Source organism: Ambystoma mexicanum, chromosome 3p (genome assembly GCF_040938575.1).
Source record: "Ambystoma mexicanum isolate Mex_15411 chromosome 3p, UKY_AmexF1_1, whole genome shotgun sequence".
Lineage (NCBI taxonomy): Eukaryota > Metazoa > Chordata > Amphibia > Caudata > Ambystomatidae > Ambystoma > Ambystoma mexicanum.
The window spans coordinates 95,422,452-95,447,248 of record NC_090925.1 but is presented as its reverse complement, the minus strand read 5'-3'; positions in this window follow the sequence as shown (position 1 = coordinate 95,447,248).

The following is a 24,797-nucleotide window of genomic DNA, read 5'->3' as shown; positions in this document are numbered from 1 at the left end:
CTGAAGCCAGACTGGTGGTCATGAAGACAGCCAACAGAATTGGAATGAAGGTTAAGCTGAGAGATGGCCAGCTTTTCCAGGAGTTTGCCCAGAAAGGGGGTAATGGCAATTCGGCGATAGTTATCTGGACAAGAAGGATCAGCTGTGGGTTTCCTGAGAATAGGGCACACAAGGGAGTGCTTCAGAGGGGAGGGGAAGGTTCTTGAGGCGAAGGACTGGTTGCAAAAATCATCAAGGGCCGGAGCGAGGGTGTCAATGTGGTCCTTGATGGTTTTAGAGGAACAGGGATGAACCTGTTTTGACGAGGCTTTCATAAATCGGACTTGTCTAGTGACCTCATCAGGGGACAAAAGAGGAAAGGACGAGAAAGAGGTTTGGGGGTGAATGAAGGAGGGTCAGCAATCTTGACTGAGAGGGAATAGGAGGGGGAAGTGAGGAGAGGGTGGACAGGATGTCCTGGGTTTTTGAGATAAAGTGAGAGGCAAGGACATTGCAGAGAGCCTGGGCGGCAAGAGAAGGGGTAGTGACTGCAGCAGGGTTGGCAAGTTCCTTGCAGATTTTAAAGAGTTCAGCCGAGTTGTTAGATGTTGCAGAGACACAGGTTTGAATGTGGGCTCTCTTCTTGGTGTTGTCAGAGAGTCGGTATTGCCTTGGTAGCAGGCGACAGGCCAGTTTGTCAGAGAGTGAACAAGAAGCCCTCCATTTCCTCTCAGCCGCCCTACGCTTACGTTTGAGTGTAGCTAGGTCAGAGTCATACCAGGAATTGCACTTGGCTTTGGGCTTCAAGCGGATCCTAATGACAGGGGCAAGAGCATCAAGAGTATCAGAAATAGAAGAGTAGAGAAGGGACAGAGCTGTGTCCGGGTGTGAGTCAGCCAGAGGAGGAGTGCGGGGAGAGAAGGTGGCCGCGAAAGCCTCATGTGACACACGCTTCATGGGCCGGATGTCCGAGAAGGTTGGTGGCAGTGTTGGGGTAGGCTTGGCTTGGTGGGAAGAGAGTGAGAGATGAGAGAAGAGAAGGCAGTGGTCACTCCAGCACAGAGAAGTGATCAGATGGATAGAGAGGGGGAGACCAGAGGAGACTAAGACATCAAGTATGTGTCCTGCCGGATGCGATGGGCCCGAGGGGAGGATAGAGAGGGAGAGTGAATCGCAGAGGTCGTGGAAGAGCAGAGATGAGGGACAGGGAGAGTCAAGATGGATGTTGAGGTCACCAAGGAGGAGGAGTTGGGTGGTTGAAGCCAGGAGGGAGGAGGAGAGGTCCGCCCCCTCAGAGAGAAAAGAGGTCATTCGACCAGTGGGTCGGTAGAGAGTAGCAACCATAAGAGAGTGGCTAGTAGAGATTGAAAGCCTGCAGACAAGGCATTCAAAAGAGGAATAAATCTGCGTGGGAATGATATTAGCAGGAATCCACTCAGGAAAGATCAGGGCTACGCCCCCGCGGGGCCGAGTGGATCTGGGTGCGAGCGGATCTTGTAGCCATCAGGAAGGAGAGTGTCAAAGCTTGTGACAGAGCTGGCCGTGAACCATGTCTCAGTAAGACCAAGGACATCAAGGTCCAGTTCTTCAAGGAGGCGGCAGATGTCGGAGGAGTGTTTAACAGCAGAGCGAGAGTTGAGAGTGGCAAGATGTAGAAGGTTGCCGGCCTTAAAGACCTTTTGGGGAGGGTTACAAGTCAGAGGTACGCCCTGAGGAGTTGTAGAGGTAGCCAGAAGAGGGGAAGAGGGGAGGGAAGAGTGAGTACAGTAGCCAAGGAATGAGAGGAGGGGACAGCTGGAGATGAAAGGAAGTTGATGAGGTGGGGGAATCTCTTATCGATGAGGAGAAGATTGGCTTGAGGACCTTGGACCATGACAGTGCCATTAAGGTAGACATTAAGGATTACTTTGGAGGAGATGAAAGAAGCCATGAGGACTTCCCAGCGAGTGCCACCATTAATGGGGGAGGAGGAGACAGGACAGAGCACAGAGGTCATATGGGGGGGGTCCATAGATCCGGTGAAGGAACAACAAAGAGGATGTTGGTGAGGGTCTGTCTGGAAGAGGCGCTGGAATAAGTATCAGCGATGGGGAGACCAGGATTAGAGGCCAAGATATCCTTTTTAAACTTCTTCTTTCCAGACTTAGTGAGAAGGGAGGGATAGTTGATAGAGAAGCAGTTGGGATAGATGGGAGAGACAGAAAGTGCCATAAGTAGGAAGAGAGGGGAGGCAGAGGGAGGAGTAAGCAAGTACAGCGGTATAGAACAATCGCTGGGCTAGCAGGTAGGTAGACAAAGTTAAATGCAAAATACACCCAAGTTTGACTTTCAATTTACATGTAAGGCGTGTTGTTACAGAATTGCCGTGGGAGTAAGAAGGTAAAGGTGAGTACAGAAACAACTTAAATTAATTACAACAAGGAAGCTAAGTGGACCAGGCTAGTCACGAGGAGGTAACTAACCCTTACAAAGCGAGGTGCGAGAGACATGGTAGTCCGGGTTTTGCAACTCCAAGGAGGGTTAGCCAGCGGTTTAAGTCTAATGTGGCATCCTGTCAGCAGACAGGGAAGCAGACAGGGGCCTTAGAAGTGGGCCTTCGATGAACAGTCCAGCTCCAGCCTCCCGGCCCCTGTGATAGGTGGATAAAGACAGAGGTGACCAATGATCAGGAGGCTATGGCAGGCAGCACAGACTGCAGTATAAACTGGCAGCCATCTTGGAAAGGGTTCAATGTTGCTTCCCAATTGTGGTCAAAACCACACAGGTTGCCCAGAAGGCCAGAGCACATGCAAATGGGTGTAGGCTGAGAGCACCAGATATTCAAACATGCTATTTAAGCATGCAGCTCATAATTACAGGTGAAAAACGAAAATTACACAAACATGGTTTGCATCAGCCACACATTTCACATTGTTGAGCTTTATTTAAGTATATGGTGAACTGCTCTGCAAGAAGTTTGAAATCTCCTTGCAAGTCAGTTAAAGGCTTGTAGCACTTTTGACAAGTATGTGACTGCAACCTGCACAGTGATGGGGGCTTACTCGGGGGACCAGGGATCTTCCAAATACCACTCTTGGGCAATCAACCAATAGACAAGGGATGTTGCCAACCCCCTTCTTCACCAACTAAAAGTCCACTGTATTGTACATATCCTGTGTTCTTCCTGTGACCTCTTTTTAGATGGACAAAGTGTGAGTTCTAGATTTCCCCTGACGTTTTGGGTCCTTTCCTTTGGTGAAAATATCAAAGATACTTTGTAACTTGTTGAGGAAGCCTGATCCAGCCAACCAGATCTTTGCAGATTCCTCCACTTAGTCTTCTCTGAGCCAGGAAGCTAGGCATCGAGTTGGATTGCCTTTCCTGACATCACTGGAAGACAGCAACCTGCACATTGTATGGTTTGGTCTTGGCAGAGAATGTTGTTGAGCCTTCGAATACAAGTTTGTAGTTGTAATGGAACAGCCCAGGCATATTCACCTGTTATCAGTGCACAAGGTCTGAATGGACAATGATCTGTTGGCAGATAGATTCCAGACATACCATAACCACTTGTCCTTCTAGCTTGATTTGGAGGTAATAGCATCTTCCTGGCTTCCTCCCTGAAGCAGTCTCTTGTGCACCCTCTTCTCAAGAAACCCTCAGCTGACCCCTTCCACCAAGCTAACTATCAGTCGATCTCCATCACTCCTTTCCTGGGCAAACTCCTGGAAAAGTCTGGCCATCTCTCAGCTTAATCTTCACACTGAATCTGTTGGTTGTCTCCATGAACATCAGTATGGTTTCGGAGCAGCCAGAAGCATGAAAACTGCTCTCCTAAACATCAGTGAAGACCTGCTCTCTAACCTTGATTCTAATCTCCCCTATGTCCTCATCTTACTCGATCTTTTTTCTGCCTTTGACACAGTCAACCATGCCATCCTGCTCAATCGTCTGTGATAACCTAGGTATCACCGATCAGGCCCTGGCCTGGCTGACCTCGTTCCTCTCTCATCGACCCTCCCAGGTCCAACTTGGGTCATTCCTTCCAATAATCTCACTCTCTACCTGTGGTGTTTCCCAGGGGTCTAAACTCTCTACCTGGTTGTTCAACCAATACCTGGCACCTATCGCCCACTGCATTGCCGCTCTCTGCTCCAACTTTCAGTGCTATGCAGATGACACTCAGCTCGTTTTCAGGCTCCCCTCTGCCACCTATTCTGCTTCTCTCATCTCTGGCTGTCTGTCTGCTATCCATGAGTGGTGTGCTGCCAACGATCTCTGCCTTAATACCAGTAAGACAGAGATTCTCCTCATCGGCACACCTGTACCCTCCTTTCCTGTCACTCTCTGGCTGGCCTCCCTTGGCCCTCTTCCTGCTCCCACTTCAGGGTCATCTTCGACTCCACTGTCTTCTTTTCTCCTCACATCTCTGACGTCTCTAAGAAGTCAAACTACCAGCTGCACCTCCTCAGAGGTATTCTTCCTTTCCTCTCCTTCCCTCAGAAGCTCGCTGTCTCTGGAGCTCTGGCTCTCTCTAGGCTGGACTCTGCAACAACCTCTTTCTAAATCTGCCTGCTTCTTCTCTCCGCCCTCTGCAACTCATCCAGAACAGGACTGCGAGACTTGGCCTTGGCCTCAAGTCCAGGGATTGTATCTCTACAGCACTGACATCTCTGCATTGGCTCCTAGTGGCTGCAAGGAATAAGTTCAAGACCCTCTGCAGTGTCCACAAGGCCTTCTGGGGCATGGGTCCTTAATACCTCCAACTCTCTCTTCGTAAATACCTTCCTACTCGAGCTCTTCACTCCTCCACCTCCAACTCCCTCAGTGTCATTCGCTTCTCCAAGCAATGAGTAGGTGGTAGATCTCTTTCTTCGGCTGGGGCCTCCCTCTGGAACAGCCTCCCTGCCTCTCTGAAACTTGAAGGGAACCACCTCCAGTTCCGGAAGCATCTCAAAACCTTCCTCTTTGCTTCTGCCTTCTCTCTTCCCCTTCTGTGCTGATTTCCTTTCGGATACTGCACTGGTCACATGGCTACCCTCTGATTTTGGGCTCAGGTCATTGCCCGCCCAGTTGCACACCCGCACTGGCTCCTGTCAACCCTTGCACTTGGGTCTGTATCTGTAACCCTACAGTCCCCCTACCTGCACTTTTGGACACCGCTGTCTACACTTACCCTTGCACTTGCCACCTGCTGGCCACACTTCTTGTTATTGTTTGATCCCATGTAAAGCACTGCCCCCTCTCCCCTTTTCCCTGGCATGTTTCCCTCCCCTGCACTTGCACGATCTAAATTTCACTTGGCCTAGTAAGATCGTTGTCTCTGTCCTCCCTCTGTTCCCCCTTCCTTGTCTCGCCGTGCCTTGAAACTCTTGTGTATAGGCGCGTTACAAATGCCATATCATATCATATCATGCCTTGAGGCAATATTTCTGCCTCTTCTGCCATTTCAGGGTCTTGGTATTGAGTCTTGGTTGAACTTTGCTTGCTGGTTTCTCAGAACACAATAGCTTGATCCAAGGGTTTGTGCTATGAAATGATCTGCACAAGATATATGTTCTGGTTTCTCGCAGGCATAACACTTGACCATGAGTGTATAGTTTGGAATAGTTGATGGTTTCTTGTCTTATCTTGGTTGTATGGTTTCCATAATGGGCTTAGGTGTGTGCCAACTTTAGGGACAACCTCCTGGTTATGTGTCATTTCCCACCTTCTTCTTATTGGTTCTCAATTCTGACTGTGTCATGGGTGGATTTGATTTCACTATTCTTCAATGCTGGGCACTCTTTATTCTGGTGGTTGTATGAATGAGGATCTCCATAGTTAGTTTATGGGTCTGCCAAACCGGTCCTTGCAAGTGGGAAGGACTTTCAGAATATGTTGCTCTTTCTTTCCTATTGTGTGGGACATCCATTGGGATGTTTCATGAGAGAGCAAATGAAAACCTCTCATTTGCTGCCTTTGATATTATTGCTCTCTCCCAAGTCTCTCCAGAATGGCATCTCTTGAAGCGGCACACTCTGGTTGCCTGTCAGTATTCTGGATTTGATAGGTGGCTTTACGCTCACCCTCAAAATGATTGTGCAATAATGGAGCCAGCTGGATTTGGGTCAGCATCATTTCCTGGGGACTATTGCTGCAACAGGCACGTGGGTGGCACTGGTATACGAGTTTGCAATTGCTCAGTAAGGCTAGCTGGATGGTTACTGGCGTGTCCAGTATTGAGGTCGGGGTTCTAGATGCTGCCTCTCCATTTTCTCTTCCAGGTTCCCCCACTTGACCATGACTGGAATCCGATATGGTATCCTTGGAAAATAGAAACTTGCATTTTCATGCTCTTGGGTGGGAGTCAGCTGGGAGCCTGCCTAATGGATTCTTTTTGTTAAATGTATATTTAATTGTGTTTCAGTTCATTGAGCTTTTCACAATTCCTAATTAACTCATGAATTATATAGATACGTAAATACATAATCACTTCAATCAGGATTCTAAAACCACATTGAAATCTCACACCACCCAATAAAAATACATTAAAACCATTCCATTATCATCCAAATCACGTAAGGTGTCTGTGCTTCAATATAGTGCAACATCCCCATTTATAGGTCTAAATCCTTCATAACACTGTCAGTTATCTTCCATATTCTATACAACGATATTCTCACCGCCATATTTCCTGTGTTCAAGCAATACAACCAAATGTACTTCGATTTAATACTTCAGGGGCCGTGAACCAGTCGCCCAACTTATTAATATAAACATCCCTCAGATCTTTACTGGAAGTCAATACCTGCCTAGTTGTTTGTAATACCTCTCCTTGCATTTGCATTTCCTCCAAGTTCTTTTTTCTAATGTAAGGCCCATACTCGGGCCTCGTACAGACAACATGGGGAATTGGCCAAACCTCAACAATAACACAAATCTCTTTAGTTCACTTGAAGGACATAGCTCCGTATATCATTGAGGTCTATAAGGATTATTTAGTAACCGCGCGTACTCTGAGTTGGATTTCAAGGACCTTAAATGTTCATAATTCATACGTCATTGGTATGCTCTTAACCTTTTTACAAAGCTGTGTTTTAATATCACACGGTCTTCACACCAGTCAGGTTCCCAACCAATATTCTCAATCACTTTTCCAATTAATGCTCGATTGTCCCTTCCCAACTAGCTAGATGTGTTATGCACAATCGTTCCTTAATGCACCAGTAGTGGGCATGGCGGCTCTATTATCATTTTCAAATATATCATACCCCCGCTTATAACTAACTTGCCCAGCCAGAGACATCATCCCTAACTCCAGTCTCACTGCAGCCATCAGCACACAAGTGGCCAGACCCAATAGTCCTGTCCAGTACTTGCCCTCTAGTACGTTTCGCCAGCTCAATTGTTCATCATTTGATACTGTGGCCTCTGGACCATAGAGAGCATAGGACAGTAGCAGATCTGCTTTGTCCTGTATCCTGCAGTCTCCCATGCTATCTTTCTCGTTATGTTTACTGTCACCAGAGCTTTTATGCTCGTGTAGGTTATTAGCTCGCCTTGTACTCTGAAGGTGTTAAAAGGGACCCCCAAGTAGCAGTAATCGATTAATTGACTAATTGGACCTGCAATAATGTACATTGTTCGAGTAGCATGCTTTTTCCATCCAAAGTGCATATACGTGGCCTTTTGCAATTTAAGTGTAAGACCATTTTCCCAGGTATAGAGTCCTAACTCACTCATCGAATTTTGCCGGCCCATATAAGTGTGGTCTATCAAGATAATGTTGTCAGGGTATGATAGCCAGGCAACATGACTGGTACCAATTGTCGGTGGACTGTTGCTGAAAGTGGCTCATCTCTCCGGTAGATCAGCCAAATAACGATTGAATAGCAGGGTGCCAGCACACAACCTTGCTTAAGCCCCCTGATCATAGATATGTTTAATATGCACTCACCCCTGCTACTGAAATTTACACAAACACTAGTCCCCTGATGAAGTTGAACAAATACATTGGTATGTCCCAGTTAGCCAGCTTTTGCCACAGCAGCCCCCTTTCAACAGAATCAAAAGTGTCCTTAAGGCCAACAAACACCACGCACAGCGGTGGATTGTTCTTCTTGCGGGCTGCTCCAATCAGCAGATTATGGGCTAATATTTTATGTGTGGGTGCCACCCCTGACCTAAATCCTGTCCGATACATGCTGAGTATTTTTGCCTCCTTGGCCCACGCTTTCAATTCCTTTAATATAACCCGCGCTAACAATTTCCCTGATACATCCAGCATAGAAAGTAGTCAATCATTTTTTAGATCTAATAATAGCCAATAAGTCTACATCCTTTTTCAGCACCACATTTGCAAGACCAGTGGGTCCTCGGGCCCTTGATTTTTTCACCCTGCCTATTGCAGGTAATATAGATTATTGGTTGAAAATCAGACCTATCGGCCACTTAACACCCTACAACTGCTGTTTAGTCCCACATACTTTACACTTGACTTGATGTAATCGCACCACAGCTTGGTGCATATTGGGGTAGTTACCTGTTCAGCCTTCTCACCATGCAAGCTCGTAATGTATTTCCATATTCTACTTGAGTTTCCACTACTTAATACTTATACCATAGACTGCCAGTGGGCATTTATTCAGGGTACCTCTATCTTTTGATCTGCCGTGTATTTTCTTTCTTTAATGTTTTTACATTCACTAACTTAAAATCATAGTCATAATTGGCTCTCCTAATATGCCGAATGTGTCTCGGAAGTGTTCGCTTTGCGTCCCATATCTCCTGGTCAAACATCCTTTGGTATGTTTTCCCTTGTTTCAATTGATTTACCCTGCTCTGCAAGAAAAGGTAGTCTAATGTAGCGTTACTAGTACCACCCATGCAGGTACATTTTCCAGGAATATCGCCCACCGTCCTTCCGTTCAACATATTCAGCTCACACTCGTTCATAACTCTGATCTATCTTAGACCTTGACTGTTTCCTTCAGATTGCCCAATTCTACTTGGGGCTCTAACCCGTACAGTTTCTTCTACCGATGCATCGTGCATTAAAGTCTCCACCAACAAGGATCAAGTTGACATTGTTAAAACCTTGCCTATTAGGGGGTGTGGCTAAGCGCAGATGAAGACGGTCGCCTGATCCGTGTGGTCCTGCTCTGGTGGTTTTTACAGTTACTTGTCGTAACTTAAAATGAACTTCTATACATGAATTCGGCTAGACAATTGTGTACCGTATCCCTGGTGGTCTCTGGCGCTGTTTCCAGGTAGTAGCGCTGACTTGTTTGCTCTTCTCAACTGCTCCGTGGGTGAGTCCTCTGACAGTGACGTCCCGAGACCCAGATACCCGGCATCTTCTGTCAGCTGCTCAGGTTGGACATGAGGCGAGCAGCGCTTCCTTACCGGTAACACAGGCTTTAGATATTAACAGACACACGGAATGAACATTCTAAACATTCACTTTGACGGATAAAATCACAACTTTATATATTAAGTAACAATTGTCATATGCAGCATGCAAAACCTGTTTTTCCACAGTGGTTTGTGAAGGGAAAGACTTACTAAATGATTTCTGGAAATATGAATAATAAACAATAACCATTCCTCACAACGTTCAAAGCTTGATATATGTAAACCTGTGGTGGATACACACAGCAGAGGAATTTTATTATATATTTTTGCCTTAGCAATATATTGACTATACTATCAAGTATATCTATTAAGGTCATCATTTTATACCTGGTTGACTGCTAGCAGGGGAGTTGCTAGGTCTGGAAAAGACCCGGGGCTAAGATGATGTCGGAACTGTTGGGACTGGGGGCTAGCTAGTCTTTTGGCTGTAGCTCCTGAGATTCTATCCGGGACTACAACCAAAAGATCAGGGGCTATAGCCCCCTTAGCCCCCCCCTAGCAACGCCCCTGACTGCTGGTAATACCACGAAACTACGTATTTCTACGTCTGACTGCTTTGCAGGTTTACAGAAGTCCTGTTATTTGACCTGTTTTCAAACCACTCATTCACAGAAGAACTTTCCAAAGTCCCTCAGCTTTCATTATACAGGCTTTTTTTCTCTAATACTAAGAATTGGTGGGTCCCTGGCTATAACGGTGGTGCTATAGTGCCTAGTTCATCATGGCCTCAAAAAAAGGTCAAATCAAGGATGTTCCCTTATCTCCTTCTAGTACTCTGAAGAGGCAGAAAAAAAAGTGATTCACCAAACATCTAAGGAAGAATCTCTCGTCCCAACCATGCAAGCTATCCTCACTGAAATTATGGAAGCCACACATTTTATACTGCAGCTTGATGACAAATGGTCAGCTTTTTTTTTTTTTTTTTTATTTGTTTTAACCGTTTAGGTTTTTACAAAAACTTCACACATGAAGACATTCAGTCTTTTATCTTTCGTCTTCCTGCTTCCTACTTGGGACACCACTGAATCTGTCAATCAATAATTGAGTCTCGGCTTAGGCTTCGGCAATTTCTAGGATGCTAGAGTCCCCACTGTGTGATGGAATAGCAGACGCCCTTCTTAGGGCTTCAATAAGAAATTTCGCCGTCATCCTAGACCATCTTGCCGAGTCTCCCGCAATTAGACGCAACCAGCGCGTTTCATCGTCTAAGATGATTTCATTAGAAGCCAGTGGTGTCAGGTAAGAGTGTGTTTCATTTGCCATAGCCGGACATTTCATGATGAAATGGTATGGTGTTTCGACTTGGTCTGGATCTTTGCATAGTCTGCAATGGTTCTCCTGCGTGGGAGCTCTTTTTGCCAATATTTCTTTTGTGATAAGAAGATTCAGACGTGCTCTCATAAAAGTCTTTCTGAGCTTCTTGTCTGGAAATTTTACGCAGTATTTTAAGGGTGATTTCAGGCCATTATGGGTCGGCGGAAGATGTTTTAAGGATTTGTATTGGTGAACTCTTTCACAGGTATTGATCCAATCTTGATCTTCCAATTTTCTTTTCACCTTCCCTGGATTGATTAGCAGCATTTCTGGAGTGCAGGCCACTTCAGTCAATTTTTCAGAAATTTTTGCAACCCAATCACGTAGGGGTTTGCTGGTGCCTTTGGCAATTTCAGAGCTCATAAGTTGAAAGATGGGAAGCGAACTAGGGCTCAAGATTTTTGTATATAACTGGACTGCGCTTTGAATTATTACTGCGTTTATCGATTGCAGACCCAAATCCCTACGAATGGCTGGCATAGGGGCTGATTTGGGAAGAGCCAAGACTGACTGCCAAAAGTAACCTTCCAATTTGATCCAGATTTCTGCCGGGAGTGATAGATTTTCAGCCATACCATAAGTTAAGGCTGGTAGGACCTTTGATTTATAAAAATGAAGTGCCGGTGCCCAGGAGAATTTCCCAAATTTGGTGTCCACAGCTCTGGTTTGGGCAGTTAGGTTGTGGATTTTTTCCCACAGCGACTGCTGGAGCGATTTATCCTTCAGAGTATTGTCGAGCATGACACCTAAGTATTTGAAGTCTTTTACTGATTCAATCTTGGTCTTATTCAAATACCATGCGTGGGGGGACTTTGTTTTTTGGGTTGTTTTGGTGAACGAGATGATTTTAGTTTTTTTCGTGTTTATCTTAAGGTTGTTCTGTTCCATGTAATTGTAGAGATTGTCAATCTGTCTTTGTAGACCAATAGGAGTGTGGTCTAACAAGATCAGGTCATCTGCGTAGCATAATCTTGATATTGATGATTCACCTAACTTCGGAGGAAACGATCGCACCCGATCTTCGGTGTTCTGGAAGTCTCCGATGAAGGCGACAAAGAGTGCCGGAGCCAGAGGACAGCCCTGTTTGACACCCCTTTCTGTAAGTATCTTATCTGAAAGGGTTCCTTGTTGGCAAAGTCGAACACAGAGAGAAGTTTTTGTGTGCAAAGCCTTGATCGGTTCTAGGATAGCTGGTGAACAGTTCCACTTTTCCAGCTTTGCCCATAGTTTGTTACGATCCACGGTGTCAAAAGCCTGGGTAAGATCAATCATTGCCATATGTACTCCGGGACCACCACCTTTTACTCTGGCCTTGATGGTGTTTAGTATTAAGATATTAATCGCAGTACCTGCTCCTTTTTGGAAGCCAGTCTGGAATATGTCTTGTGCTGGCGAGTTCTTAACCCACTCTTTAAAGTGGGTTAGTATCAAGGTGGCGAATATTTTACCGATTATGTCCAGTAAGACAATTGGTCTGTAATTAGCCGGTTCTGATCTGGGGCCCTTTTTATAAATCGGTATTAGGACCGCCTCCGTCCACGAGATGGGGATTTGTTTGGTCTTTGCACATTGATCAAACAGCTCACACAACACGTCGGACCACGCTTCTGGATGGAGCTTCAAGTCATTATTGGTCAAGCCATCCGGGCCTGGTGCCCTAGAGGTTTTAAGGCGGGCGATGGTCTCCCTAATATCCCCCCAGACGGCTACGTTTTTCCAGGGTTCAGTCTGGCATACTGAATGTTGTTGCTGTCCCTTCTTCAATGTGCCGTTTTCTGGGAGTGCATAGAGATTTAAGAAGTAGGTTGCCCATTGCTGTTCAGAAACACAGCTAAGAATCTGTGCTGGTCGCTGTTTCTTTACGACCTTTAATAATGACCAGAAGTCTCGACTACTTTTCGAGGCCCAGGTTTTTAACATGGCCTCAGCGTCATTTTGGTAGAGCTTTTGTCGCTCTTCTCTCAGCCATGCTTTGTATGTTATTTTTCCACAGCGATACGCAGACCACGCGTCCTCAGTCGCCTCTTTGGCCGCTAATCTTTTTAATTTTCTCATTACTTTGCGTTTTGCAACTAAAGTTGCATTGAACGTATGAGTATGCGATGGTTGAATACAAGGCTTCCCTCCAAAGGCCACTTTATGTGGAATCAATAAGGACACATATTCTGGACGTTGTTTACCCGGTTCATTCTGCCCGGCTGCTTGGTTTTTAACGAGGGCCTTCCTCATTATTTTTAGATTTTCTGACGTGATACGGATTCTGTTTTGCTGCTTGTTGGTTTCAATATCGAATTGATACGTAAGATGAACTTTCACTACTCCCCTCCAAGTGAACTGGAGCAGATTGTGGTCGCTTTCTACGGTTCTTATTACTTTAAATTCCTGAAAGAAGGGTGTAATCCCGTCTGATATGAAGATGTAATCTATATTAGCAATTGCGGTATCTCTTTCCCAAGTAGGGATTTTGGTCACACCCTCCTGCAAGGTTGCAATGTTATAAAGGTGTCTTGATTTCATCAGGGACTGCCATGCCCGTCCTCTTTCATCTACTTTCCTTAAAGCGGGGTGGACCAGTTCGTTTCTTGAGTGCGTTCCACATTTCGCGTTCAGGTCCCCGCAGATGATGATGTCGGGGCTGCCATAGTGAATTCTCACATCATCAATAGTATTTGCAACCATGGTACAGAATTCTTTTGTAGATGTTTTTTCCGGGTTCCAGTAGAGATTTATCACAACCAGCTCGGTAGTGGACTTTCCGAGTTCTCCCACAGCTTCGTGATTCCAGTTCGCTAGAATGGCTAACATGCCGTAATCTTCGCTGATTTTTTTCTTTATTTCAATTCCGGAACTCATTCGGACTGCCGTGAGTAGTCCCGATGATGGTCTCCCCACGGCTGCTCTCTTAGCAGGGGAGATTTCCAAGGTGAATCCCTCCAGGGAAGGTTTATCCGCAAGCCAGGTCTCTTGGAAACAGATTAAATCGAATTCGTTCCAGTTTGTAGTATTAGATTTAGTCAGGTGAAGGTAGCCTCTGGTGTTCCATGACGCCATCTGTAGTGTGGTTTTGTTCAGGCTATTGGACACATTGAAGTTGGTATCCTTCTGCTGGGTGGCATCATGGGCTAACTGCTAATCCTTCTTTTGGCGCCCGAAGGTGTCTGTTAACCATTTCCATGGTTTTGAGGGCACTTGGGCTTTAGAGGACATGTGAGACGGAGCACTTTGGACTCTTGTTGTTTGATCTGGAATCGTGTTTATTTCTTGTCGTACGTTCATAGTAGTTGTTGAGAGTATCGGTTTTCGATATTTATGGTGGAATTCACCCTGTTTGTTCCTCTCTTCTCTAAACCGTTCTGGGGTGTATTTTCGGTATCTGCCTTTTTTCCTAGGAGTTTCTCTTTTCCATTTGACCGAGTGTTCTTGTGAGCTAGTCTGATATTCTTTGGTCCCATTTTCATTCGCTGTTTTGGTAATCTGTAGTTGTGTTAATTTTAGTCCCAAATGTTGCAGCTCTTTTGATGTTTCTAGAGAGCAATCCTTTAGGACTTTTGATTTCACGTGTAAGTAGGCCTTCGCTGTGTTGTCCCTGTGATACGGGTCCACCAGAACCAGATCCGATGTCGATAAGTGCCTTAGTGTTTCCACTTGCCCTGTTATTTTTAAGACAGTTCTTCTGTTCAGGACAATGTGCTTATGTCCTGAAGAGGATTGTTCTAACTTGAGAATTATTATCTCATTTGATTTTTGATCTTGTTTGTTTGTTTGTTTGTTTATTTATTTAGTATAGCGCGCAAAACCCAGGGGTAACAGGGCGCAACAGAGGTCAGGAAGATAGGATTGCATAAAAACTTGGTTACAGAATAAGATAGGCATGAGAAAAAGAGCATTGCATTTACAGTTACATTGTGTGGGATGTGCATATATACATATAATTGAGCGAAAGCTTACAGGTTTACATATTAATACTGTGCATAGGGGCAGTTCGGTTGCATTTACATATTTACAAATTAAGGCTGTACATGGTAGTCAGGTTATAGCACTGGCATGATCAGATTAGATGGCAGGGTTAGTCGTGAGGATCATTGGCCCGCAGCCAAGTGAGGGTGTTTCGCCTGAAGCTAAAGTAGGATTGGTCAGTCCTAATGTGGAGTGGGAGGGCGTTCCAGTGTTGGGCTGCCAGGACAGGGAAGCTGCTGCCGCCGGTTTTCTTTTGTCTGAAATTGGGTACTTGCAGGCAGTAGGAATTGATCTTTTTTTCCTGTTTGTTTAGACCTACTCAGATCTTCTTGGAAGGAATACTTCCGATCAATTCTTTGATCTTGTGTTCGTGATTTCCATGTGGGTTTAGTCATTTCTTTGGTCTGAGTTTTCTTTCTTATTTTTTAGGGCTTCAATGGCCTCTAGGCCTGAGCTTGGGGTGCTTGAGCGTTGTCTTTGGGAACTGTGCTTCCGGTCTTCATCCGTATTAGATTTTTTTTGCGGTGGCTGTTGAGCCTCTTTTTTTGTTTTTTCTTTTTCCCTTTCTTTTTGTCCCTCCTTCTCATCTGGGCTGGGTTGTCTTGTTTCAACTATCTGTCTCTCAGATGATGATGTCGTTATTTCTACGCACTCCAAGGGCTGGGAGCCATTTGTGGAATCCAGATCCAGGATTGATGAGTCTGTTCCATCCATTTGTGTAGACGGCACTACGACGGGTCTCAGTTGGCTTTGACTGTGGTGAGGCCCTCCCCTCTCCACAGCAGCGCTTTGCCGTGGTAAGTCTTCTGGAGGGCTACTTGCATCCTTTTTTGTTGTTTGGCCCTTAAGCAGCTGGGGTTTCGCCCTCTCTGGTCCATCTAAGGATTCTTTTGTGTTAAGACACAACACTGGTCCCTTCGTCTTGGCGTTGTCGTTAGTTTGACTTTTTGGGGCTAGTTTTTGCTTTGTGGGGCATGATGGTAACTTAGGTGGGCCTGTTAAGAAGATGGATGCTACGTCCTTTTTTTTAATAAGGCCAGCTTCGTCCGTTTGTGTGCCTCTGGCGGTAGATAAGTTGGTAGACTTCACTCTTTGTGCAGTGTTGGCTAGCTCCCTCCCCAGGTTTTCTATTTTTTCTTCGATTTTATGATGCATGACAGCCGAGCTCTGTTCTACTGCCGTTACGTAGCCTTCAATGAAGGTTAGTTTATCCTTTAAGGTGCTGATTATTGCTGTATTGTCATTTAGAGCCTCGTGTATAGATTCGTACAATTTACTGAAGGGGTTGAGTGCTATGGTGAGGGCCGACATAATGGACAGCAGGTCGGTCTTTTTTTTCGAAGCCGGCGTCTCTTTATCGGAGATTGCTGATATTTCGCTTTGCCTCCTCGATCTATGGGGCGTGTGTATGCCCCTTTCACTTTGGTGAAGGGGTAATCTTTCCGTTGCGTTTTTATCTATAAATGATTTTAGAGGTTGGGTGGCGCTTAATGAATCAGTCCTTCTGTTAGCATTAGTTTGTATATGCGCACGAGTCCAACCATCCGGATCGTCCCCCAAAGAAAGCCTCACTCTAGCTGAAGGTCTCTCTTGTTTGTCGAGGCTTGGGGGGAGTTCGAGGGGCTTAACCACAGACTGCATGCTTACTTCTAGTTCTTTCTCTGGGGGATGTATAGATATAGATCCCAGTTGTGTGGGATTAGGGGGTTCGAGTGAAGGGGTCGGACCTGCTTCTCCACCCACCCGAGGCCTCGGATAACCTTGTTCTACAATCAGGCCTATCGATGGTTCCGTCACTGGTGGACTGTTTATACACTTGGCCGGTGATGGTTGGTTACTGGCACTTTGAGTGACGTTGGAGACAGTTTTTACTGCCTCGGTGACCCCCACCTCAGTAGGTGTGGTGTGAGCATGCCATTTAATTCTGGGCGCCGAGTTCCCCTGTATTAGATTAATTTTCCGAGATTTATTCAGTGGGGGAGGGTCTTCTATAGCCTCCAGTATTTCTGCGTCGGACATTTCATGGTCCGGGCCTAGTTTACGCTTACTAGATCTTATGAAAAAGTCTTTCAGGGAGGTCGACAGTAGAGGAGTTGATAGCCCCTTTACTCCGCCATGCCCTTTTAGACCTGTTTGTAAATTCTTTTTGGCAGGTCCTCTTCCAGCTGCAATCTTTCCTTTATCATGATCTTTCCTGTATTTTTTATTTGATCTGGGTCTTCTTGCCGTTCCTTTACAGGTTCTTTTGAGACTTGTTAATTTTGTTGTTTGTTCTTCTTCCTCTAGAGCGGAGAGCGAATCATTTGATGCACTTAATGTGTGAGTTGATACGGACCCCGTAGGTTCCAAGACCTGATCCTTGGCGGTCGTACTTCCGGAGTTACCGTCACACTCCAGACTTATTTTTGGGAGGGGCACCATTAAGGGGCCCGTTGCAGTTAGTGTTTTCTCGGGGGCTTTGAGACACGGGGCGTTTGAACCTTCCCGAGCTTCAAACACTAAGTCATCTATATTTGCCTTGTGACCCCTTCCACACAAGTCCAGTACAATTTCTGGCGCCATGACGCTTTCTTCTATTCGATTGAACCTGGGTACATCCGTGCAGACCTCTTCCTCTCTGCTCATGCAAACTCCTGTGTCTTTATTGTTATGCATGACCACTGAAGTCACCTGGCTCGGTGCAGGCCCGAGCATTTGTGGGCTATCCGAGACTATTTGTTTTCCTCCTTGTGTCATTCTAGACTTCTCCGGGCCCAGGTAATTGGATTTCCGATTTTGGCTTCTCTGTTCACTGATTGCCTCCACCCCCAGGTCCCCCAGCCAGACAGATCCCTGCCGGGGCTGTCCTCCGACAGCCTCGGGCCCGGGACCTCTCGTTTGCACGGTTGGCTGGCCAGGGGTTGAGGAGGAGGGGGAACGAGGCATTTCATCAATCGAACTATTGAAGGTAAATACAGTTTTTCTTCTTTCCTGGTCTAGGAGTAATGGCGGCTGCTGAGTACTTACGAGCGGTAGCTCAATCTGATCTCGAAGGTAGCCTGGGCCCCCCTCCTCCGCCCTAGTCACCTGGGGGACCCTGTCGGAAGGCGGAGGAGTACAGGGACTCCCATGCTCCACCACAGTCTCGACTGCGGGGTCATTTCCTTCTGCATCAGTTCCGAGAGAGCTCAGACTTCTGTGAGCAATCTTTTGTTGGATTTTCATGCTGCGGGTCCAGCGCCCTTGACCCCCTTCAGGGGGTAGCGATACCATGCTACGGACTATACTTGAGAAGCACTTGAGAAGCACGGGTTACGAAAGCCCGAGACGGCTTCCAGGGGTTGGTCGCCTTCTGCTGGGAACTTGGGCAGCAGAAAGAGTTCTAGCGCGACCCAGAAGATGGTATAAGTAGCAGCCACTGGAAGTCCGATGCCACTCAGTGTTTGATTGATACCAGACAAAACGCTCTTGTTAGTTCTTGTTAGTTCTTAGTGATTCTCACCTCTGATCTTCAGTCAGCACTTCGGGTTCAGTGCACGGTGCACCGGACACCAGACACACTGTGCCACACACCACGCCGCGCTCCGCGCCTGCGCGGTGATTAAATCCACAATTCCACTCGTAGCAGTAGCAGTAGAAAGCGGACTCAGATTTTTGCTGAAAACGGGAGAAAAAGCACAGCGGTCAGCCTCCAGACTCCACCAGACACACTGTGCCACACACCGCGTGGTCAGCTTTTGAATCAAGGATAACCGAAGTTGAAAGACGGGTTAGTGACTGTGACGATGTTACAACATCTATGGCCCAACAGCACCTGATCCCTATTTTTTGGATGCAACTTAAAAATCACATCTTCCGGTCTAATCCTAATAGCCTTACTATATGTGGTGATTGTAATGAGAATATGGATCCGTTCTGAGACATGAAATCCAGCGTGCGATTCAAAAATACCAAATCTCATATGCAATTCACCAACTGTGTTTCAGCAGGGGCTTCGTTGACACCTGGTGTATTACTCACCCCTCTGATTTATAATACACTTTCTTTTCTAAACCTCACAAGACGCAATATCTAGATTCGATTATATATTCATGTCAAAGTTCTTAGCTAGTTGTCTCTTGGATGCCAAAATCGAATGTATTACATTGTCTGACCACGCCCCAGTTCACATCCAACTTGCCTCCCCTCAAAATACATGCAAGTCCAATAGATGGAGATTCAACCCGGCCCTCTTAAAATATGAGTCATTCTCACCCTTCATTATCCAACAAGTTCACAATTTGTTTTTAGAGAACAAAACCCAAAATACATCTTTTGTTAATAACTGGGACTCCGACAAAGCGGTTCTCAGGGGTTGTATTATACAATTTGCTGCAAATCAGACAATATTCTTAAACAGCTTAAAACCCTGGAATCTCAATATGCACATTCTAACTCTGAAGCCACTCTAAATAACATTATCAAGCTCAGAGTGCAATATAACATGATTGTCACACAATGTTCCTGTGCTAATCTTTTCAAATATAAAGCAAAAATGCATCCATTTTCTAACAGATCAAGCAAGTCTCTTGCCTCATACTTGAAACTCAGAAAGGAAAAAAATAGAATTGCAGCCATCAAATGGACCAAATGGGTAATAGGACATTTTCAGATAAGGACATTATTAAAGCTTTTGCTAGCTTCTACCATAATGTATACACATCTGAGGCTCCTCCTAATAACAATCACATTGAGGAATGTCTTCCAAATGTACCTCACACAACTCATCCAATGGTTGCTTTACACTCTCTCAATACTCCTATTTCTTCTAGCACAATATAAACAGCCATGAAAGATCTTAAAAAAGGAAAGGCCCCTGGCCCTGACGGTTTTTCCACTGATTTCTTTGCACACTTTAATAACCTTTTAGTACCTAACCTTAGTGAGCTTTTTTCTCAATTTATTCTGTATAACAAAGCACAGGGCTCTTTTTTAGAAGCTATGCTTATTGTTTTTCCCAAACCCGATAAAGAAACGGAATGCCCCATAGTTAGACTTAGAGACCTATCTCCATAATAAACACAGATTGTAAAGGTTTACCAAAAATATTGGCAAATAGACTCTGCCTGTGCTACCTAACGTAATTAAACAAGACCAAGTAGGATATATTAAAAGTAGACTATCCTCCTCCAACAAAAGACTATTTTTGAACATTTTAGATAACATCCATGGGTCCAAAGATCCTTATGCTGCAGTAGCTCTAGATGCAGAAAACACTTTTGATTGAGTTGAATAGAACTATATGTTTGAAGCCCTTAAATGGCATGGTTTTGATTCCCCATTTCACTCTATGATTAAAGTACTTTATTCTAATCCCAAGACAGCCATATTTATTTATGGGCAAATGTCTGCATATTTCCCCTTATTCACAGGTACATGCCAGGGGTATCATCTCTCCCCACTTCTTTTCATTTTAGCCTTGGAACCCTTCACAGAAGGAATTAGTCAAAATAACAATATAAGAGGTATATAGCATGGTGATGTAGAAATTAAATCAGCAGCCTATGCAGATGAGGTCCTATTGTTCCTCAAAAACCCAGATACCTCTTTACCACATCTTCTCGACTTTATTTCACAATTCTCTTTAGCTTCAAGATATAAACTGAATACAGACAAATCAGAAATTCTACCTCTTATTGTCCATTGCACCAAACATCACTTCCAAACTTCAGGGATGAGATGTTGTCCCAATAGCATTAAATATCTTGGCATCCATATTTCTGCCTCTATCAAAGATATTATCAAACATAAGTCTGAACTTCTACTTTCTATAATACATTAACTTGGTCCCCGCTTCATTTGTCCTGGTGGGGTAGATTAGAATCTATTACAATGGTGATTTCTCCAATTATTATGGATTCCCTTTATATGTTACCTCTCTCTTCAAATCAATAGATTCCTGCTTGATAACATTCCTTTGGGGGGGGGGAAAAGAGACACAAAATATCCCTATGCAAACTTAAGGAATCATGTATCTATGGAGGAGTAGGATTTCCTGATTTCCAAAAATATCATATGGCCTTTGATTTAAAACAAATCCAGGTGTGGTTCACTCATGAACAATCCAATGATATACCTCAGTGGCTATGTCTGGAAAGAGCTATGGTGTCCCCCTAACTCTTGCTGATTGTTACTTCATCAAGATGAAAAATAGATTTAGTAAGTGCACCAGTATTATCCTATCTGCTCGCTACCTCAGAGGCTGTATGTTTCTGCACACCTCAAATCCCTCCGCGTATAATTCGCCATACATTTAGTTCAATCCATTTATCAAAATTAAGAAATGGTCAATTTTCTGGAGGCCATGGCTCCCTCTAGGTATTAAATATCTTGATCAACTAGTTGTGCAAGAAATCTCAATTACTTTTAATGAACTTGCTGCTAAATTTCACGCCCCAATCTCATACTTGCAACAACACATACCTATCATCGATGCAATTATGGAAAACTATAACTCCTTGATATGCAAAATACTGCTCCTAATGTTGATAGGCTACAGTCTTTCTATAATTCCAATATGATTGCTTCATTGTTTTACAAAACGCTTTCAGAAAACTCTGCGTCAGAAATTATGCATGTCTGGCTTGGCAACAAGATTGTGCTCCCCTGGACAGTCAACTACAATTGCCTCAAGTTTGGAATTTTATATCCAGAGTCACCACTTCAGCAAGTCTATTTTAAACCCCATATTTCTTCCATCCTAGAGTCTTCATTACTCCTCCCTTACTCTTTACATGTGGTCATATGCAGAATGATAGTTGATGGAATTGCCTACAATCCCCAGGGTTCTTGATTGCAAATATGTTCAACCTTGTTGGATCAGTATTTGGATTGCACTCAAAGGCATCTTCAAGATACAACAGGACTTTTGTCCTCAAGTTCTTTTTTCTGGCAGTGTTACTCTAAAGGACGTTTTTGATAAGAATAATTGCTGCTTGTTCGATCTCTTTATTGTAATAGCCATTACAACCGTAACGTCTAACTGGACAAATTTGAACAAACTTAATTGCATTGTGTGTTGGAACTCAATTTGCAATATTCACAGATTAGAGAGATGCAATTCTTCTACTCTGCTTTTAATGCTAAAACATGAGCTGAAATGGAAACCTTTTTTATTGAATTCCTAGCATGTGTTACGCCTGTTTAACTGCTATCCAGTAAGTCAAATGTTGCGCATTATCCTTGTGCCCTCCCTTATGTGCACGTTCTGTCGATGTTTTGTTTGTTCTCAATGTATGTTTGTCCCCCCCTGCTATTCACAATTAGAGTTTTTATAAACACTGACCTCGTATTCAAAACAAGATCATATCAGGCACGTTCGTTCAGTCCTCACCAAGCTCCGCCAACATCGTTTATATGCAAAGCTGGAGAAATGTTTTTTTCTCGTCACCGAAGTAGAATTTCTTGGTTTCATCCTTTCGCCAAAAGGCATCAGAATGCACCTACATAAGGTTGATGCCATTCTAAAATGGCCATCACCAACATCTCTGAAAGGGATACAGAGCATGCTAGGCATTGCGATCTTTTACCGGCAATTTATCCGAGACTTCTCTCAGTTTGTGCACCCGATCACAGTACTGCTACGAAAAAGCAATAAAAAGTTTGCTTGGACCCAGGAAGAAGAAAGAGCCTTTCAGGAACTGAAACGAAGATTCACCTCCGCTCCAATCCTGCGACACCCTTGTCCAGACCTCCCTTATGTCGTAGAAACTGATGCTTCCAGTATGGCAATGGGAGCGGTCCTTTCACAGAGGGACCCAGAAACTGGCCAGCTGCATCCTGTGGCCTTCTGGTCAAAAAAGTTCTCACCCCTGGAAATGAATTACGCCATCACGGACAAAGAACTTGTGGCCATCAAGTCCGCTTTCAAGGCGTGGCAACACTATCTTCTGGGAGCTAGACACACCATTAAAGTCATCACAGAATACCGGAACCTGCAATATCTCAAGACAGCCAAAGCCGAGTCCTCACGGCAGTTACGGTGGGCCCTTTTCTTCACCGAATATGATTATGTGATCAAATTTCGACCAGGGGTCAAGAATGGAAAAGCTGACGCCTTATCTCGAATAGGCATCGATGAAACGGTGTATACAACCCCAGACACGGTGCCCATCATACCCAAAGACAAACTCTTGGGTATCACAACAACCTTATCACAAGCAGTATTACGAAACGAAATTCGACAGTCAATGAACCCAGATGCTTTCCTCGCATGGCAAACTCAAGGAGAACAATATTGCATCAAGGATCAGTTAGCTTTTTTTAGGGACCAGCTATATGTACCCAAGAAGGAGTTACAACAGCATATCATTTCAGATTATCATGACTCTCTGATCGAAGGACACCCTGGGATCGCCAAAACCTTAGCTAAACTGAAAAATAACTTTTGGTGGCCTACCTAGCGTAAGGATATTGTCCAGTATGTTCAGTCCTGCGGTGCCTGTGCACAAAATAAATCACAGAAACAGAAACCATCGGGTCTCCTACAACCATTGGACATCCCTCCCGCTCCATGGCACATTCTCTCCCTTGACTTCATCACTGATCTGCCCCCTAGTCAAGGCTTTAACACCATTCTTGTAGTCGTGGATTTGTTCTCTAAAATGGCACATTTTATTCCTCTCAAGGGCCTCCCAGACGCATCCACCTTAGCAAAAGTATTTTTGGAAAACATTGTCAAGCTACATGGTTTCCCATCAGTTCTGGTCTCTGACTGAGGTAGCCAGTTTGAAACCAACTTTTGGAGAAAATGTTGCGCAATGGCACAGATTGACGTCCGGCTATCTACCAGTCACCACCCCCAAATGAACGGCCAAACCGAGAGGACCAACCAGACCCCCGAGCAGTTTTTACGGTGCATGCTGCACCATGAATTAAGAGATTGGAAGGACTTACTTTGGATATCCGAGTACGCATACAACAATTACGTACATTCTAGCACGGGACAAACACCTTTTTACACCCTGTATGGCAGACATCCACGTACCTCAGAACTCGACCTTCCTACCAGCATGGAAATGCCTGCAGTAAAGACTCTTCACACAACCATTACTCAGGCTTTCAGAAAGGCGAAGGAACATCTTATTCATGCTAAAGAAAAACACAAGCACTTCGCCGACCAGCATCGGAAAAAGGCCCCAGACTATCAAGTGGGAGACAAGGTTTGGTTAGCTGCCAAATATGTACCCATCAAAGGGACCCGGACCTTCCATCCTCGATACTTAGGACCCTATACCATCAAGGCAATTATCAACCCAGCAGCCGTCAAATTGGATTTACCACCTAATCTGCAAATCCTTCCGGTATTCCATGTGTCCCTCTTAAAACCAATGCAACCAGGTACACGAGTCAAGACACCACCTAAACCCATACTTATTGATGGAGAACCAGAATTCGAAGTCAAAGGCATCCTGGACTCTAAATACTCTAGAGCCAAGTTATATTATCTCGTCGACTGGAAGGGATTCGGACCCCAAGATAGATCCTGGGAGCCCAGTGAGAACATCCATGCACCATGTGTGATCAGGAAGTTTCATCAGAACTTCCCAACTAAACCTGGACCAGACAGCAGACACACCATGGGAGGGGCCTTGGGTGAGGAGTGCTGTCATGACCCTCAGCCCTGATCCCCACTGGCAAGCCCATTGGCCAGGTGGAATCAGACTTCGGATCACAAATAAGGCCTGGCATCTGCTTCACAGGCCCTCTTGGGGCCAGTCCTGTTCCCTTTGGCGCCAGGCTCATAAACTGGGAAAGACATCTGCTTAAGGAACTACTTTATTTAGGCTTTCAGCCAACATGGAGGCATCCACATAGCTTGATTCCTAGAACCTAGCTATGCGGTATAGTGTTTTGGGTGTGGTGGCCTAGGGACTACTTTACCTGTACTACTTTGCAGAAGCTATTTAAACCACACTCGAACAAGACAACACGCTTCACGTTACTTTGCTGCTAGCAACGTGACGCTCACCGTGTCCAGCTTCTCACGAGCCTGGCAAGATCCAGACCTGCAGAAAAAACAAAGAACATCGTTAGCAGCAGAATCTTACGTGCAATCTCCATCCTTCACTGCTCGCAGCTCCTGGGCAGCTTGGTTTGGAGGGTTCGCCGCCCGGATCGAAGGTCCTGAGAAAGGAAGAAAGACATAATTAAAG